At 43.0% G+C, this 17812-nt stretch overlaps 2 protein-coding genes across 2 annotated transcripts in view; one reads left to right on the top strand and one right to left on the bottom strand.

Moving 5' to 3' along the window:
• Nucleotides 1–14958, bottom strand: part of LOC135205544 (KRR1 small subunit processome component homolog) — a 79777-nt gene extending 64819 nt beyond the window's left edge. The window contains exon 1 of the mRNA XM_064236303.1: nt 14820–14958. The gene's annotated coding sequence lies outside the window, so the exon portion shown is untranslated. The remainder of the gene's footprint in view (nt 1–14819) is intronic.
• LOC135202625 (fibrinogen C domain-containing protein 1-B-like) overlaps nt 1–17812 on the top strand; it is a 77578-nt gene that overhangs the window by 18010 nt on the left and 41756 nt on the right. The window lies entirely within an intron of this gene.

The following is a 17812-nucleotide window of genomic DNA, read 5'->3' as shown; positions in this document are numbered from 1 at the left end:
TTTAATAATTGTACAGCTGAAACAAATGTAATCTTTAATGCGTGCTAGGGATGCCAGTCATTGTTGCCAAAATCAACACTTTTAGTAACTGTTTCCATGAATTCAAGATGTCATAGTAATGCAATAATGATAAATTTGCTCTAATATTTATGTATATACAGTGGTACCTCGAGATACAAAATTAATCTGTTCCAAAGCGGCCTTCGTATCATGAGCTTTTCGTATCTTGGACCGCATTTTACATGTAAAATGGCTAATCCGTTCCAAGCCCTCCAAAAACACCCCAGTAAATTTCATAATAAAGCTAAATTGACCTATAAACAATGAAATACTACAACAATTTGGACCATTCAAATGTGGAAGCTTACCTTTCGAGTGAGGCTATTTCCGAAAGTGGCGACAGAGGAGGAGGACTAACGGCAGATACGTACGTACACTTAACTTTACGAAACACATAAAAAACATAAGGAAAACATAAACTAAACTTTACCAAACACATTAACAAAACTTTAACAGTTAACTTTACAAAAAGCTTAAAATAAAATAAAAAATTTTGTCTTTTTTTTTTTATTTTTACATTTTTTTTTTTACTTTTTATACTATACAGTAGTACCTCGAGATACGAAATTAATCCGTTCCAAGGCGCCCTTCGTATCATGAGGTTTTCGTATCTTGGACCACATTTTACATGTAAAATGACAATTTGTCCAAAATTGCATTTTTCCTAACTATACAAACCTGAGGTCCTTTTACAATAGGAAGGTACTAGCGGCAGCTGGATAGGTCGTAAGCTTTCGAACAAGGGGTTCGGTAGTTAACTGCTTGTCCGACAGGCGCGCGCGCGCGACTGGTAGGTAAACAAATCACTTTTGCTTTTGGCCCAAGCAAAAACTGCAGAGTGAGGGGTGGCATGAGGTGGGGCTATGTGTAAAAGGACCTCAGGGTTTGTATAGTTAGGAAAAATGCAATTTTGGACAAATTGTCATTTGTTCCGACACGGCATTACAACCTTCGGTCCTTTTACAATAGGAAGACTCACTTTCTTGGGTGGAATCTGAGTCTTTTGTGAACAGACTGGTGTTCGCCCAACCTTGGAAGCCTCCCTGGTCGTAAGAGCGAGGGAGGGATCCAAGCCTCTGCGTCCGATTGATCGGGGTGTGCACCGCAGGATCAATGGTCAGACCTCTGGACCAAGTACTAAGAGAGAGGCAAGCGTATCTCTTCGTACCAGCAAACAAGAACAAGTTCCTATTTGCAAGAGGCAACAACGTTATGGTTTGTCTCTTGTTGGCATCCACTTCCCCCCCCTTGTAGGAGGAAGTGGTGGATATTCGCTCCCATCCCTAGTGAAAGGGATAGGATGGGGCTGGTGTCGAGTAGCTCAACCGGCATCTCGTCCTTATCCAGCAATGGTGATGACCGTATCCCTCTACCCACAGGTAGAGGGGTAGAAAAGATAGGAAGAGAAGCCAGTCACTCTCTCATTCACTTATCTATTCTTACAGTACACAGGACTCGATGCTGTTCAGCCTGCTAGGGTCTGGGTTAGCTACACAACGTGTTGAGCAGCCACCACGGGTCCTAAGGAAAACGATCCAAGGACCTGTGGGCAATATCCAAAAGGTAGAAGGAGGTTGCCAGTGGTCTGGTTGTACCAGACCCCTGCCTTCAGCCTGCGCCACGGAGAAGTTCTTGTGTAACTCGAGGGAGTGACTTCTAGGTCATCTTGGTGCTGACGAAGAGTCTTCAACACTCCGCCTGGGATGTCGAGTTTCTTCAGAAAGTCGCGGTCGCGCTTTCACAGGACAAAGCAGCATCTCCTTCGCATCGAAGGCGGTGAAGTCCATTAGGGAGGGGACTGTGAAGGACTCTAACCGATCGTCAGGAACCGAAGGGTTCAGAGTCTTCGCTACGAATTCGGTACGAAATCGAGCGTCACGAATCCCCATCCCCTGGATGCTTGACTTCGCAGGCAAAGTCATGCAATTACCTCAGAGGAAAAGAAGGGAATTGTCGAATGACCTATCCCCCCTCTTCTCGACTTCGGTGATGTCCCTGTACCCATACTGGTCTATCCGTCTGCAGCGAAGTTGTTGTTCTCGGTAGTGGATAGGACACAAAGACACTCAATGTTGGGTGTCGATGGTATGGGTACTGTGACAAGCCGTTAGGACGAAGAAAAGATTGTTATGGAACAACCGAACTAAGTCCACAGCGAAGTTCGTAACAGACTTGGGCGCTCTGACAGCTGCCTACTGACTGCGTTCGGTAGGAGGCAAGTTGTCCAAGCACCCGAGCAAGTCACGTGACCTTCGCCTTAACAGGGTTTATGCCAAGAGACTAAACAAATAATTTTGTTCGTCACCGATGGGCCAGAAGCAAGGTGATGACTCTCTTAAGGCATGTGCCCAACAGGCGAAAGTCAATTGCCTTCTAGAGACCGAGGTCCTTGATGGCAAGATATCTCATAGTATAGTTGATTCTCGGGTAAGGAGAAACAACACTATGTGACGTTGAAGACGAAGGTGTACAGAAAATGCAACCTACGTCTTCACAGCTGAACCGAGAGTGCTTCTCATGGGCTGAACATTTGGAAGTAGAGCTGTCAGGTCGGAGAGTAGGCGATGTCTTCTGACATATCTGTTAATTCGGGGCGAGCAATGAAATTGCACACCTACGAATACGAGATATTTTGAAGACAAACTCAGATGTCTGCAAAAATCATTCGCATTATCGCAGTGCGATGCAGCGGTTGACTAGTACAGACTTCTGTTACCGTGCGGTAAACAGAAAGATGACAGAGTCCAAGAGATATCTCTGTTGAAAATTCTCGCAATGTCGAAGGCGATGAAATCGAGCGTCACAGCAGTAGATGGTCCTTCATTATTGCGAGAATCCCCGTTAATCAGAGACCTAAGTCCATGATTGTTGGGCAGAGATACGGTTCGGTAGTCAATCCAACCAGGGGAGAGAGAGACGTAACCGACCGTGCATCTCAGAGACCTAGCTGATACTGAGCCGCTATCAGGCAGTTCAATACGCAGTAGCTCTCGGTGACTCGTCATCCTGAGTTGCCAGGTAATCCATTATTCCACGAAGGAATGCGTTCGGCTAGAACCATCGAGCATAAAGAATACGCTCGAGCAATTATATTTAACCGAAACGGATTTCGGTAAATACAAAAGCTGATTTGGTGTTGTCATGACAATACCAAGTATCTAAAATCGAAACTGATAACTGCTGGGAGGTTGCAGGCAACCCCGAGTTGCAGTTCAATTAAGATACAATTCGTCTCGGTCACAAACCGTAGAGTTAACTACGGTATGCGCCTACCCCACGGACAATTCAACTGTTAAAGAATCATGTCGCGAGGGTAATATACGTAGTATATTTGTAGGTTCTGTACCACGACCTCCATCCTAAATTCTTTTCCCCTCGGGGAATGAGAATAAGGATTGGAGATCGACCGCCTTCGTTCTCTTATTCAAAAGAGTGAAGGAGAAGTCTTTCCAAAGGAAAGCTTCAATGGTGAACAGAATACCGAAGACGATAGTTTCAAGCCAAACTGGAAGTTCCCTGTCCGTTCTTCTCTATTCCAGGTTAAGCGCCTACTGTGAGATACTCTTCTTCAGCAGCGTCTTCTTCCAAAATGCTAGAAATTACAGGAATTCGAGCATAAGCGAGGTTCCCGATTATCGTGTAACAATTATCGGGGATTCTCGCTCACTTTGGACCGTGGTCTCGCCTGAGTGTTTGGAGATCGTAAAAAACTCGAACACTCTGAGTGCGCTAGAAATTCCGTAGAATTCTAAGCACTCTGCGAAACCCCCCACCGAATTCGTCAGACGATATCGGCTGGTGGTCCTCTCGATTTCCCGTAGAAATCGAGAAAGGGGCAGGATCCCTCCTCAATGACCGGGGCTTACGTCAGGTAGGTGGACCCGAAGGTCCCCCGGGTAGCGCAGCCCCTAACGTGGGATCTTACAGAGAAATCTCTGTAGGATCCCTCCCCTTTCCCTCGTAGCCGTAAGGAGAGAGGGAATGGGGGAGGAATTGGATACTGGCTCGCCTTCCCACGGATCTAGCAGTTGGAGAAGAAAAGGAGCAGCCATCGCCTTACGGCGATGGCCTCTCAGAGCCTGGGAAAACGTATCGTCAGGAGAAACGTTTTCCCTAGGAGGGTTACGAACTCATACTGTAGGTAAGTGTCTGCCGCCACGTGGAACGTCGTCTGGGTGGGGCTGATCGACACCTGACGTAGAGAGCCGATACCGCTCCGACTCATTCCAGTCCTCGTCGAGGTCGAAACCTCAGGAGGACCAAGAAGGGGTATTTAAATACGGTGTCCGAAGACACGTATAAACGCCTCTGTCGGCAGTAGAGGAGGTGAAGTAGCTTGTTCGACCGTCCAGAACTGAGAGAGCCTTCTTGTCCGGAGACGAGAGACTACCTGGTTTCAACACAGTCGGCAAGCTCCGATCGCGGCCGACCCCACCGTCGATTTGGGTTCCCTCTCGGGCCCCAAAACGACTCGAGCCGAGACGTGGCTCTGCTGGTGGGATCGGCGATCCTTCCCCGAGGTCATTGTGCTGACGAATCGCGCCGTAACCTCGGCAAAGTTCCTCTGGATCTCGGAAGTCACAGCATCTTGCAGAGTGGGGACCGTTAAGCCCTTCGAACAAGAGCATATTCCGAGAACCTTCCTCCTAAGTAGGGGAACAGCGACAGCCCTCTCGGTCTTCCCATTCCATCCACTTGCGCATACGCCCTGGCCGGTCCAGAACCGTGCCTGGCACGTAGGGCGTTGTGGTGGGATCATGAGGGGCGCACCCCTCACGATCACTCCTCAATACCTCGCTCCTCCCGGTGTAACCCGAGGTGGTTGAAGGTACGGGAGAGGCAGACCTGACGCTCCCTCGTTGCTCGCTGGCAGAACCAGCAGGCTTGGAGGGCTGCAGGCGATCGTCAACCCGCGGTGGCGATCGAGCTGCAGGCCTGGTCGAACCGTCTCGCTGTGGAGAACGGCTGGACTGAGCACAGCGGCCCCGATCTCGAGTCGTCAGAAGAGCTGGTGCTGGTTGCCGTACCCGATCGCTCTCTGTGAGAGCGACGGTCAGGCGACCTGCAGGCTCCACTGTCACAGTGAGACCGGTGCTTGTCCTCACGGCACGTCACGTCGCTGGTTTTCCAGCCGTGGCTGGCACCGGCGAACGGGAGGACCTCTTCCCAGCCTCAGCCCGTGGCCGGTCATGGACCGTCACGTCCCCGGGTAGCCAGCTGTTCGCCGCGAGAGCGAGAGCTGGTTCTGGTGAGAGTCGCGTGAGCGGCTGTCACAGTCTTCGCCCCGTGCCGTGAACCTGACGCTGAGCGGACTCAGAGGTCTGGTTCCTGGCTGCACGGTCGCTGGTAGGCGACCGTACACTCGGTACCTCCCGCGAACGAGAGGCCGAGACGGAGAGGACCCTGATGCAGTGGCAGCACCACTGACACCAGGCGAGGAAAGTACCGGTGTTAGCCGGTACCCCTCTGGTCCCCGTAGTCTTCTTCCTTGCGGAAGAAGAGACGGGCCCCGCTCCCGAAGGAGGCAGAGGACCAGCGGAAGGAACCCTCCCGGTCCCACCGAGGTGAGACGGGTCCCGAGAAAGCTCCCGAGGAAGCTCTTAGGATGGGAGGAGGCGACCTTCTTCTTCCTCGGCTGTAAAGCCTTAGAAGTCGAAGGGGAAGAGGCGGCGGCCGACGACGATGAAGAAGATGAAGACGACGACCACGACACCTTCCTCCTCTTCTTCGTCAGCTTTCCTCAGACAGACGTAAAAGTCTGCTATCCAGGGAGGAGCCGGGCTGCTGTAGCCGAAGCCACAGGGGCCCGGACGCACCTGTACAGACAGACCAAAGTCTGGGGTAGTACCACCACGAACAGGGACGACATCAGCAGGTATGGGCATCTCAGAACAGCAGGCACGGCCAGCACATCATCGGTAGGGACAGCCAGCGCAGCAACGGCAGGAACAGCCAGCGCAGCAACGGCAGGGACAGCCAGCGCAGCAACTGCATCCAGAATCGGCAGGTACGGCAGGCAGCACCGGAAACACAGGAAGTGGGAGCAGCAGCCAGCAACATCCTGGTACCGGCGGCAGGTCCAGGGGCGAGTTCTAGGGCACGAAGTGTGGTCGCTGCAGCGCGGGGGGCAAACCACGAGCGGGTCGGCGGCACGCCCCCCTCTCGGTACGCGAACGGCACTTCACAGCGGCTGTAGGCAAGACTGATACCACGTGAGGCGAGTACACCAGGTGAGGAGGGACGTCGTCACCTGGTTGCGTGGTCACCACTCCATGGGTGACCGCAGTAGGCCCAGACATAGAACCGCAGCCCCTGGACACCAGCACGCTCTGCAATTGGAAGGACGCCCATACCTCACCAAGGTCCACGCTCGTGGCAGTAGCACCTGCGGAAATAATAGTAGTAGCGATTAATTGTGGGGAAATCCCCTCGTGCGGGGTTGATCCCTCCCGAACGAGTGGAAGACCCCTAATACAATTGTACATCGGGCACCGAGCGCCCTCCCCCGCGCTCGACGGATCGGGCGAGGAGAGAAGAACGCCGATAACCTCCCCCCCCCCAAGGGGGAAGAGCCCATCTGTGGGTGAACTGAGCGGGGGGGGGTCTCGTTCCCCACCCACCCCCGCACAGTACCCATGTACGCAACAACAAAATAAGAGCCTTAGAGCAATCGTGCCATCGGCACGAATACAAGGCATAATGATCAATTCCTGACTGAGCGGAACTTTGAACCAAATAATATTAACGATGCAATCAATAATAAGGAACAAAAATGAAATGCATCTTGCAAACGATTCACTTCACAATGAATAAGGGCTCGGATCGAGCGCATTTGCGCCCTCGGTACCGAGCGCAAGGGTGAAAGGTTCCATTCCTTACCTTTATGGATCAAGGTTTCTGGAAACCTTGATCCATAATGAATTGATGCAATCAACAAATATATGAAAATGAAAAGACTACTGTGCTTGCGATTTCACTTCATACAAATAAAAAGGGGAAGGATCAATTCCCGTGAATAGCGGAACATTGATCCCAGTCAAACAAACTGCAATCTCAATAAAAAAAAAATGAAAATGAAAAAGAACTGCACTTGCGATTTCACTTCATTCAAAATAAAAAGGGGGAAGGATCAATCTCCGGGTAAGCTCGGAAACTGATCCAAAATGAGTATTGCTACAATAAAAAATAATATATGAAAATGAAAAAGAATACTGTACTTGCGATTCCACTTTCATACTGAATAAGTTTCCGTGCCGAGCGCATTCGTTCGGCAACGGGCATACAGGTCAAAAAAAATATAAATGAAAAGAGCACTTACTTACGATTTTCATCTACACATTTCCAACCCAATATACGCTCGGAGCGAGCGCTCCCGTCCCGCCCTCGGCACCGAGCATACACAATACGAGGATCATTCTGGGAAAATGAATTCCCGCAATTACCCGCCCTTCAGTTCCCCGGCCACCTCGGGTAATCGGAGGGCCTTTGTGAAGCCAAGATCCTTTAATTCACAATTGAATTCAATGAAATGATTGTACTTACAATTCAGTTTGTTCACTAGATACATAGAAAAAGAAAAACACAATCATGCGAAAGCAAAAAACGACGGATGAAGCAGGGTGGCAGAGAGCGATGATCACACGTCCACACGCCAGCAGGCCGAAAGCAAAGTGTGATTTGTTTACCTACCAGTCGCGCGCGCGCGCCTGTCGGACAAGCAGTTAACTACCGAACCCCTTGTTCGAAAGCTTACGACCTATCCAGCTGCCGCTAGTACCTTCCTATTGTAAAAGGACCGAAGGTTTGTATGCCGTCGGAACAAATGGCTAATCCGTTCCAAGCCCTCCAAAAACACAACAGTAAATTATATTTCTAGGCCTAAAACATGTTCTAGGGTTACGACGCCGATCCGACGGAAGAAATATGACTCCAAAAAGGCAAAATACTGTACATACTTGAGTAATATTCTACTGCAATGTAATATGCCTCAACCCCAGTTTTACTGCATATATTAGGACTTTAGCATATGTCCCTTAGCAATAAGCCTAGCCTATGTTAGCGGTTGCTACTGTAGCCTAGTCTATGATTCTGACATCTAAACCTAAGAGCTAAAAGCTAGAATATGCCAATAAAATGTATAAATCTCAGTCATGTACTCATTTCAAATAATTATTAATTAATCATTAACTATAATACACAAACAAACAAAAAATACCTTCCAATCGATTGTTTACATTCAGCTCTTACCCGTCTTACGAGTACCGAACGAACGCCAAGCAATCATTTTTCCTAGCACACAGTAAGCCATAAATTTTCATTAGTATCTCTCTTCAACTAATGAAACAACCAAACAGTATAATAACCATTCATTTCTATTCTTTATTCCATCTTTGCCTAATGGAGATACCGAGTTACTGACAGCTATAATGAAACATACATATACGTAACGTAATGTTAAAACAGAAGAAGAATTCTAAAAAATACGTATTTGTTGGCAGTCTGATTTATTTTATATTTTATGATATCTAATTCACAATTTTTTTTATTAAATGTATTGCAGTACTCATTTCAAATAATTATTAAGTAACCATTAACTATATTAAACAAAAAAAAAAAAGCTTCCAAACTTCTGTTTACATCCAGCACTTACAAGTATCGAACGATCGCCAAGCAATCACTTCACACAGTAAGCCATAAATTTTCATTATCTCTCTTCAACTACTGAAACTACCAAACAGTATAATAACCATTCATTTCTATTCTTTATTCTATCTTTACCTAATGTTTTTTTTTTATTAAATGTATTGCATGAATAAGTTTTTCAATTTACAGCATCCTTTTACCAATAGAATACTTAAAGTACAAGGGGTAGATGCTGACCAATAGGAGAGCAGGACCTTATGGGGTGATTAGCATCAGGAACCAATGGGAGAGCGGGAGGATGGTGGCGAGTTTACTCAGTAGGCGGCGCAGGAGTTTTAAAATTGTTCTCGGTGGTCTGGGCGAATCTCGGGACTTTACAGCAACAACCTTTCGTATCTTGAAAACTTTTCGTATGTAGAGCTGTAAAATGTTTCGTACTTGCTTTCGTATCTCGAGTTTTTCGTAAGTTGAGCCTTTCGTATGTCGAGGTACCACTGTGCGTTTTTTTTTTTTTTTTTTTTTTTTTTTTTTTTTTTTTTTTTTTTTTTTTTTTTTTTTTTTTTTGTTTTTTTTTTTTTTTTTTTTTTTTTTTTTTTTTTTTTTTTTTTTTTTTTTACAAAATTTCAACTTCTTCCACCACTTTCAACTTTATAATATTTTTTTGTATCACTTGGTTCTTCCTTTTTGCTTACTACAGCCTACTAAAGGCCTCTTTAAAAAATAACTATCCAAGGAAGATTGCTTCTGCCTACTTTTCACAATGTTCCTGAAACGACTCAGGCAAACGTCATCGAACTGTGCATGCATACGACCTGTGTATGCCTTTTTGGGGTGTCTCTTTTCTATAATTGACTGTACCTTATGAAAAGCAGATAGAGCATCCTTAATTTCTGCCGTTGTCATAGAGTCGTAGTCTTTCTCCTCTTGAACGAAGTTATGTTGCATGGCCTCCAACTCCTTCAGGTCATCCGTCGTAAGCTCCTCTTGGTGCTCCTCAAGAAGGTCACTGATATCGTCCTCGTCGACGACCAGCCCCATGGACTTGCTGAGTGCAACGATCTCGTCAAGATCTGGTTGCGAAACAGTTATAGGATCATCAACTGTTCCTGAACCTGCAGCACCAGCTTCGCCCACGTTGAATCCCTCGAAGTCTCGGGAGAATATGGCATCAGGCCAGAGTTTCCTCCACGAGGAATTCAAGGTTCGCCTCGAAACCTCCTGCCAAGCTTAGTCGATGAGTCGGATGCATATGATGATGTCGAAATGCTCCTTCCAAAATTCACACAAGGTGAGGTTTGTGGTATCGGTGATATTGAAACATCTCTTGAAAAGATGTTTACTACACAGCTTCTTGAAGTTCGTTATCACTTGCTGGTCCATGGGCTGGAGGAGAAGGGTGGTATTAGGCGGAAGATAAAGAACCTTGACGAAGGAATACTCCGCTAGGATATCTTCCTCAAGGCCAGGAGGGTGGGCAGGGGCATTGTCCAACACCAGCAGACATTTCAGAGGGAGGCGCTTCTCTTCCAAGAATTTCTTCACTGTCGGGCCGAAACACAGATTTACCCACTCCGTGAACAAAAGCCTCGTTACCCAGGCTTTCGCATTAGCCCTCCACATCACTGGAAGCTTCTCCTTAATCATTTTGTGGGCCTTGAAGGCTCGAGGAGTCTTGGAAAGATACACAAGTAGGGGCTTCACCTTGCAATCCCCACTGGCGTTCGAACAAAGTGCGAGCGTAAGCCTGTCTTTCATAGGCTTATGCCCGGGTAGCTTCTTCTCTTCCACCGTGATGTATATACGTCCGACGAGGCATTTTTTTCCAAAAAAGGCCAGTCTCACCACAGTTGAAGACTTGCTGAGAACTGTAGCCTTCCTTGATCATCATCTCATCGAACGTCTTTTTAAAGGCTTCGGCCGCTTTCGTGTCCGAGCTGGCCGCCTCCCCATGCCGCACCACCGAATGGATGCCAGTCCATTTACGCAATTTCTTGAACCACCCATGCAAAGCCTTGAAGTCTGGGGTTGGTGTTGATGTCCCTTCTCCTCCGTCGTCTTCGGCCTGGGCAATCAAATCGCCGAAAATAGCGCTGGCCTTGTGACAGATTTCAATTTCATCGTGCACGTGGGTCCTCTTGCTGGACAAAATAGTGACGCCCTTGGAAGGTGTAGCTGCTTTGATGACATCCTTCTGCTTAAGGATGGTGCCTATTGTTGACGAATCTGGTTACTTTTACAACAAATATTTTCAAATGAATTATCATAAATATATACGTAATAAACATTTGCAATTCATAACCTTATCCCGGTCTTTAACTGATTATTTAAACATTATCTACCACACTCTTCTTCTTTTTCCTACCGAACAAATGACATGTTTTCCCAGCCGGAGCCGATACACCTCGTCATTTAATTTTGTTGTGAATAAAGTGTCCCAGTGTCTATGGGAACAAGTGGTGTACGGACTTAGCACAGGAAATTGGAAATGGAAAGTTTATGGACACAAGTGACTCCGCAAAGACCGAGAAGGCGTCAATCTTCTACACGTAAGGTGATATAAGTAAAATTTCGAAAGCATCATGGAGGTAAGTTTGCACTGCGCATGGCTAGACTTTCATTAACTTCTGTTTAACTGGAAATTATGGCACTTTTTGTGACTTGAAAGATAACACTTACTTCGAGAGGAAAGAAAAAGTCTCGATCTGTTGTTTCCATGCTGGTTGGGTTATGACTGGTGTCTAACTCAGGATTCTGGAAGTGCTCAAGTTATTCTTTGGGAAAGTGTCCGTGCAGCGGTACATTGTCCGCCTGTCTGCACAGCAATGCATTACCCTATAGAAGATTGATGCCATCTCAATGTTTGCGGAGTCACTTGTGTTAACAAACTTCCCATTTCCTGCGCTAAATCCGCACACCACTTGTACTCATAGACGCTGATACACTTTCTTGACAACATTCTTATACGAAGAGGCGTTGCCTTGAACACATACGTATTTTATGAAGAGACTTCACATGGCTATTTTACTTCGTATGGCGGTTTCAAATATGGGGGAAACACCGCAGTGGAGCCATCATCATCACATGAATCAGCCTTAGTCACTCGATATTCAGTTGGTGAAACAAGAATACAATTACATCTTTAAGCATACCATTCAAAAGATTGAAGTTTCGTCAACATAATGTGATATATGAAAGTGCCACATGAACTAAAATAAGCATGTGAGCTCTTCGTAAAATATGTTTTCAAGGCAGTTTTGAAATCCAATATGGCGGCAACCACGTGAGGTGTCGTTCGTAAGCACAGCGAAGCCACCATCTTTCCCAGCCTTCCCAGCACTTATCTAAACAATGTTAGTGTATAGGTATATGTAACGTTAATTGATCTTACTCAAGATTGCAGTTGTAATCATCACAATAAAACAACATTTTGTTGCCTATATTAGTGAAAGTATGAAACTTCTTATTCCCAGGGTCATGGTTTCAACTGATATTCATTTTTGCCTTGTAATTGGTGGTTTTATCCTTACTACCAGCACAACTGAAATCCACAGTGCTGGTTCCTAAGCGCTCACTCCATAAACACAGTTACAGGCAGCACACGAGTACACGGTTTATGAGGTGCAAAGCTTTATGCCCTTAATCGTTTACTTTACTCACTATTTAGTTTAACTTTACTTTGTTACTTCAAAATGTTCATTTAATTCATGTCTATTATCCCTTTTTTGCAACCAAATTAACGATGAAAAATTACAGATATTTCCGATGTACATACGAGCAGACGACAGCAAAATGACTCAGCGTTGCCAATCTAGTGGAGTTTCACACATACTCCAATGTGTTTACAAACTGTTTCAATGAATGCTAGTTGTCATAGTAATGCAATAATGATAAAATTGCTCTAACATGTATATATAATACCAATAGATATGCTAATTTCACTTATTTCCCTGGTTTTGTGTAAGTCTTATACCCAGTTTGGAGGGTAAACACATACCAATTGGCAACACTGATAAACAATTGAAGAGCGCGAACAATGCCGTAGGTACCGTTTACAAGCAAAATTGTTGATATTTGAGTCAGGAATCTAGTTACTTTTTCAACACCGAATGTTTTCAAATTAATAATCATGAATATGTAAAAATATTTATGCAATTCATGACCTTATACTGCCGTTTAACTATTTATTTAAATAATTATCTCGTGCACGCTTCTTCTTCTTCTACCAAAAATCGTAGTTTTCTTAAAAAAGAAGTGGTTGGAAGTCGTCGTTTACGATTGTTGTGATGAAAGTGCCCCAGCGTCTATGGGTACAAGTGGCGTGTGAATTTAGCACAGGAAATGGGAAGTTTGTTGACACAAGCGACTCCGCAAACATCGAAATGGCGTCATTCTTCGAAATATTGGTAGTTGTAAGTGAATATTTTGAAAACGTCATGGAGGTAGTGTCCACTGCGTAGAGCCAGACTTTTCATTTCCCTCTGTTGAATCTTAAAATATGGCCTTAATTTCTAACTTTAGAGAAAATACTCCGAAAGGAGAGTAGAGGTCTCGAGCTCCGGCTCTCACCACCAACAACTCATGACTGATGACCATCTCCAGTGTCAGGACGTGTTAAAGTACTTTTTCGGAAGTGGTTTCAAACGCGGTGCAAAGTGGCTCAGCTAGTCCAATCGGTTGTTCCCCCTATATCTCATTTTGTTGACGAAACTTCAATCTTTTGAATGGTATGCTTAAATAGGGTAAAAAACCGCATGGTACAGGGGTGGACCATGTACGATCAATGTGTACAACCCCAAGAAAAGTACATTATAACGCGTCCTGACACCGGAGTAGAGGTCTTTAGCTCCATTTCTCACCAACAACAAGTCGCATCTGATGCCCATCTCCGATGTCAGGTCGCGTTATAATGTACTTTTTTTGGGGTTGTACACATTGATCATACATGGTCCACCCCTGTACCATGCAGTTTTTTACTCTATTCAATTCCATTGTTGTTTCAGCTATTCAATATAGTTAAAAAGTGGTATTTCTTCGGATCAATGGTCGCGAGTGGTATTTCTTCGGATCAATGGTCGCGCAGCGGTGTTTACCCTAGGTACTTCATCTTCATATAAGAAGGTAAAGAACAAAACTGTAGGAAAAATTAATTTCCACAGTAAAAGCAGATGCGCCATCATTACTTTGAAATACCGGTTTGCTTAAAGGTTTAATTTTGTTGCTGTTTCACCGATTAAATATCAAGTGAAAAGGTGAATTTAAAGCGACTGAATGTTTTGCTTCCTGGTTACTTACCCTAAAATCTAAATTTACATTACTGACATCTATTAAAATATATCATATAGATGGTAGATCTAGGGTACCTATCCGCGGCGGCCCAGACTATGGCAGTTGCGGTTTTTCTATGCAGTTTTACCTACTGAACAAAAATTTTAAGTAATATTTATTCGGACGACTGTAATTAACCCCCAGGGGCCAGTACTAAACACGGCGAGATACATTGAACGCCCCAGTGGTAGATGTCGTATCCGCGGTTACGTTTCTTGCAGGGTAATTCTAAAGAATACTTCTGCATGAACTGCAAGGAACGTAACCACAGATACGACATCCACTAGGGATTGGGGCGTCCTACGTATTTCGCAGTTTTTCGTTCTGGCCCCTGGGGGTTAATTACAGTCGTCCGAATAAATATTACTTTAAATTTTTGTTCAGTAAGTAAAATAACATAGGAAAACGTCAAATGCCATAGTCTAGGCCACCGCGGATTGCTTCTGTAGAAATACCCATATACTAGCTAGATCTATATTTACACAGATGAAATACTAGACTACAAATAGGCTACAGTTAAGTTAGGTCTGACGTCCTGTAGGGTTGGGTAGTCTGGCCTAACGTAGCCTGAAGCCCATTGGACAGATTTAGGCTAGGAGTTACTGACGTAAAATCTAAGACTAGAAGATATTATATATATATATATCTATCTAAACAGATTGAACAGAGTAACTTATGGTTAAGCTAGCTATACCTAGGTATCTGGAATCCCCGTAGGGTGCGGTATTCTAACCTAACGTAAGCATAGGCCTACTCCAGTTTTTCTATGGAATTACTATATTCAGACCTACCTGGTCTTATTTAAATCCCTTTTATGCATAGACTGGTCTTATATATTCACAATCATTAAATAAACTTTTAAAATATAAATTAAAATTTAAAATTATCGTCGACTTCTTTCCAGAACACGACTGAGGGCAACGCTGGAAGTATTAGTAGTAATTTCTGTCTTAATCCTTATGACGACACCTCCTTCTCGCTTTAGTTAGCATTCTTCTTCCTCGTTTTTTTTTTTTTTATTAGAGACTTTTCTGGTTTATTTTGATCTTACTGTGTTGTTAGATTTCTCGTGACTTAATTATTTCAGTTTCATTCGGTCATATAAGTATTATATACCTTTTCATAACGTTTTTGTAACATTTGTTTCAAAATAATATTAAACCGTCCATTGACATTTGAAGCTTTCATGTACTTTCATAGGATATGATAGACTGTGAAATCTAGATTTACTATTCTAATATGGTTTTATTCTTAAAATAACTTTCAATAAAATAAACTAACACATTTTACTGTCTCATTTGGCTGGGGAACGTTCGCTAAGCTTTATTCTATACTGAAGTTTATTAGAGTTTTAGTTTTATATCTGCGTTTGTCAATCATTTCTTCAAGGTTTGGCAATTCACCTTTCTTTCCTTCAACTGCCCTTCCTTATTCTTTCCCTTTTAAATGAGGCGGGAAGCAAAGATGGCAGATTGGTAGGGAAAAATACCGAATACTAGAGAAAGCAATTAAAAAGACTAAAAACACGAAAATTAAGGGAAATTTTGGCGTTGTTTGTATGGTGTTTTGTCGAAAAAACATCATTGTCAGTGTCAAACTACATTTTCAGTAGAGTAACTTAGAAACGGAGTTTATAGACTCCTGTTGTTAATTAATTATAAACTCAAAGAAACATGCTAATACGTAACTTTAAAACATTACATAAACAGAACAGTAATATTTAATAGAGAAACACCTTCACAAGATGCATGATCTAGTGTCAAGTTATTTATGATACTGCTTTTTAATTATGATACTCTCGGGAACTAATGAAATACGGTGTTAACTTTAAGAGCAAAAAAAAAAAAAAAAAAGACAAAAAAGTGTTTTGTTGGGGCATACACACAAAGCGCTATATGAAACAAAGCAGGAAAGGATAGGAGCAGATGCTGGTAGGACAGCACACAAACACACTATACAATTATATATATATTATTTATAATATAATTATAATATATAGATATATTATAATATATATATTAATTATATTTATATAATATACTTAAGAATGGTTGTTGTGAGTGGTAAGGTACAAGGTAGTAGGTAGGTATGGACATCTAGAAACCATGTATATTATATATAATGTGTGTGAGTGTAGGTAGGTAGTAGGTATGTATGAATTTATGAATGTATACTATACTATATGTATGCATGTGTGCAGCTTCACCATTACAGGGAAACAAAAGTAAAAAGGAAAGAAAAAAATCCACATCTGTTCAGTGGCGTTACCCAACAACAAAGCGTCAGGTCTCCTAAAGGAACCCGGATGAGCGGGGGCGTCCTCTGAAGGAGCTGATGAGATAAAACAGACCCCCAATTCTCTCTCTCTCTCTCTCTCTCTCTCTTCTCTCTCTATCTCTCTCTCTCTCCTCTCTTCTCTCCTCTTCCTTTACCAAGCTAGTCGTGTTTGTGAAGAATATTACATTCGATCAGAATTTTCTATATTATCGGAATTTTAAAGAAAAATCGCTTCTAAGTAGTTTGGAAAATACTGCATATTAATTTGAGAGAGAGAGAGAGAGAGGGGGGGGGGGCACAAGAAATGAACCTCAGTACAATAGAGAAGAAGCAGAAATACATTAAATTATTTAAATAACGTAATGGAGTTTCAGTAATATATATATATATATATATATATATATATTATAAATAAATAGTATATATAAATATATATAGATATAATATATCTAGATATATATAATATATATATTATATATATAAAATATATATATATATATATATATATATATATATATTATGCATATACATATACATATATGTATATATATATACATATATACACATTGTGTGTGTATTCATATGGAAGAAGCCCACAGGGGCTGCTGACCTGAAAGTCAAGCTTCCAAAGAATATGGTGTTCATTAGGAAGAAGCGACAAAAGGTACGGGGAAATACATAGAGAGATCACTAACCAGAAAAAATAATTAACAAATAATAAAATAAACAGATAAAAAGGTTCGTAGATTGTTAAGGGTACTACGAGGAGAACAGTTTTAGAGTAGTAATGTATTGCATCTTTGCTTGAACTTTTGAATTTCCAATTAGACCACAGCCTCAGGGAGAGAGACTATGGCCACAGTCCACCGGTGTGTGGAATGAAAGACCTCTGAATATGCCTAGTATGTTAAACAGTTGTTGATTTTAACAATTTTAATAATAATCGTCGCAAAATGTAACCGGGATGACATCCATAATCCTTTCAAGGTTGCGTGAAGTATCCATATATATTTTTTGACACAGAGCCTGGCAACCTGAATCTAAACATCTACGAAAACCTTACTCTGGCAACATTGCTTCAGGGGACAGACAAGTGCGTATAGGTCTTTCAAGCCAGTGAGTCAGACTCGGTCTCACAGCCTGGCAGTGTGACAGTGATAGAGGGTCATTCAAATAAACGTGGATTTCGTCTTCACAGAAATGACTGTTCAGTAAACAGTGAATTTCGTACCGTACTTTTTTTCAAGAACAAGACATTCGGGATTCAAGTAGGGTATTATTATTATTATTATTATTATTATTATTATTATTATTATTATTATTATTATATTATTATTATTATTATTATCCAAACAAAACCTTCTTTCAATTTTCTTCTGAAGATGGAAAAAGAAACCCCACAAGATTACTACGTACAACTTGTTTACTCGTAAGTATTTACATGGTATTTTACTTAAAACTCTATAAGTAGAATACCATGTAAAATACTTACAAGTAAACAAGTTAT

The sequence above is a fragment of the Macrobrachium nipponense genome, chromosome 24, assembly GCF_015104395.2.
Source record: "Macrobrachium nipponense isolate FS-2020 chromosome 24, ASM1510439v2, whole genome shotgun sequence".
Lineage (NCBI taxonomy): Eukaryota > Metazoa > Arthropoda > Malacostraca > Decapoda > Palaemonidae > Macrobrachium > Macrobrachium nipponense.
This window is presented reverse-complemented; position numbering and strand designations above follow the sequence as displayed.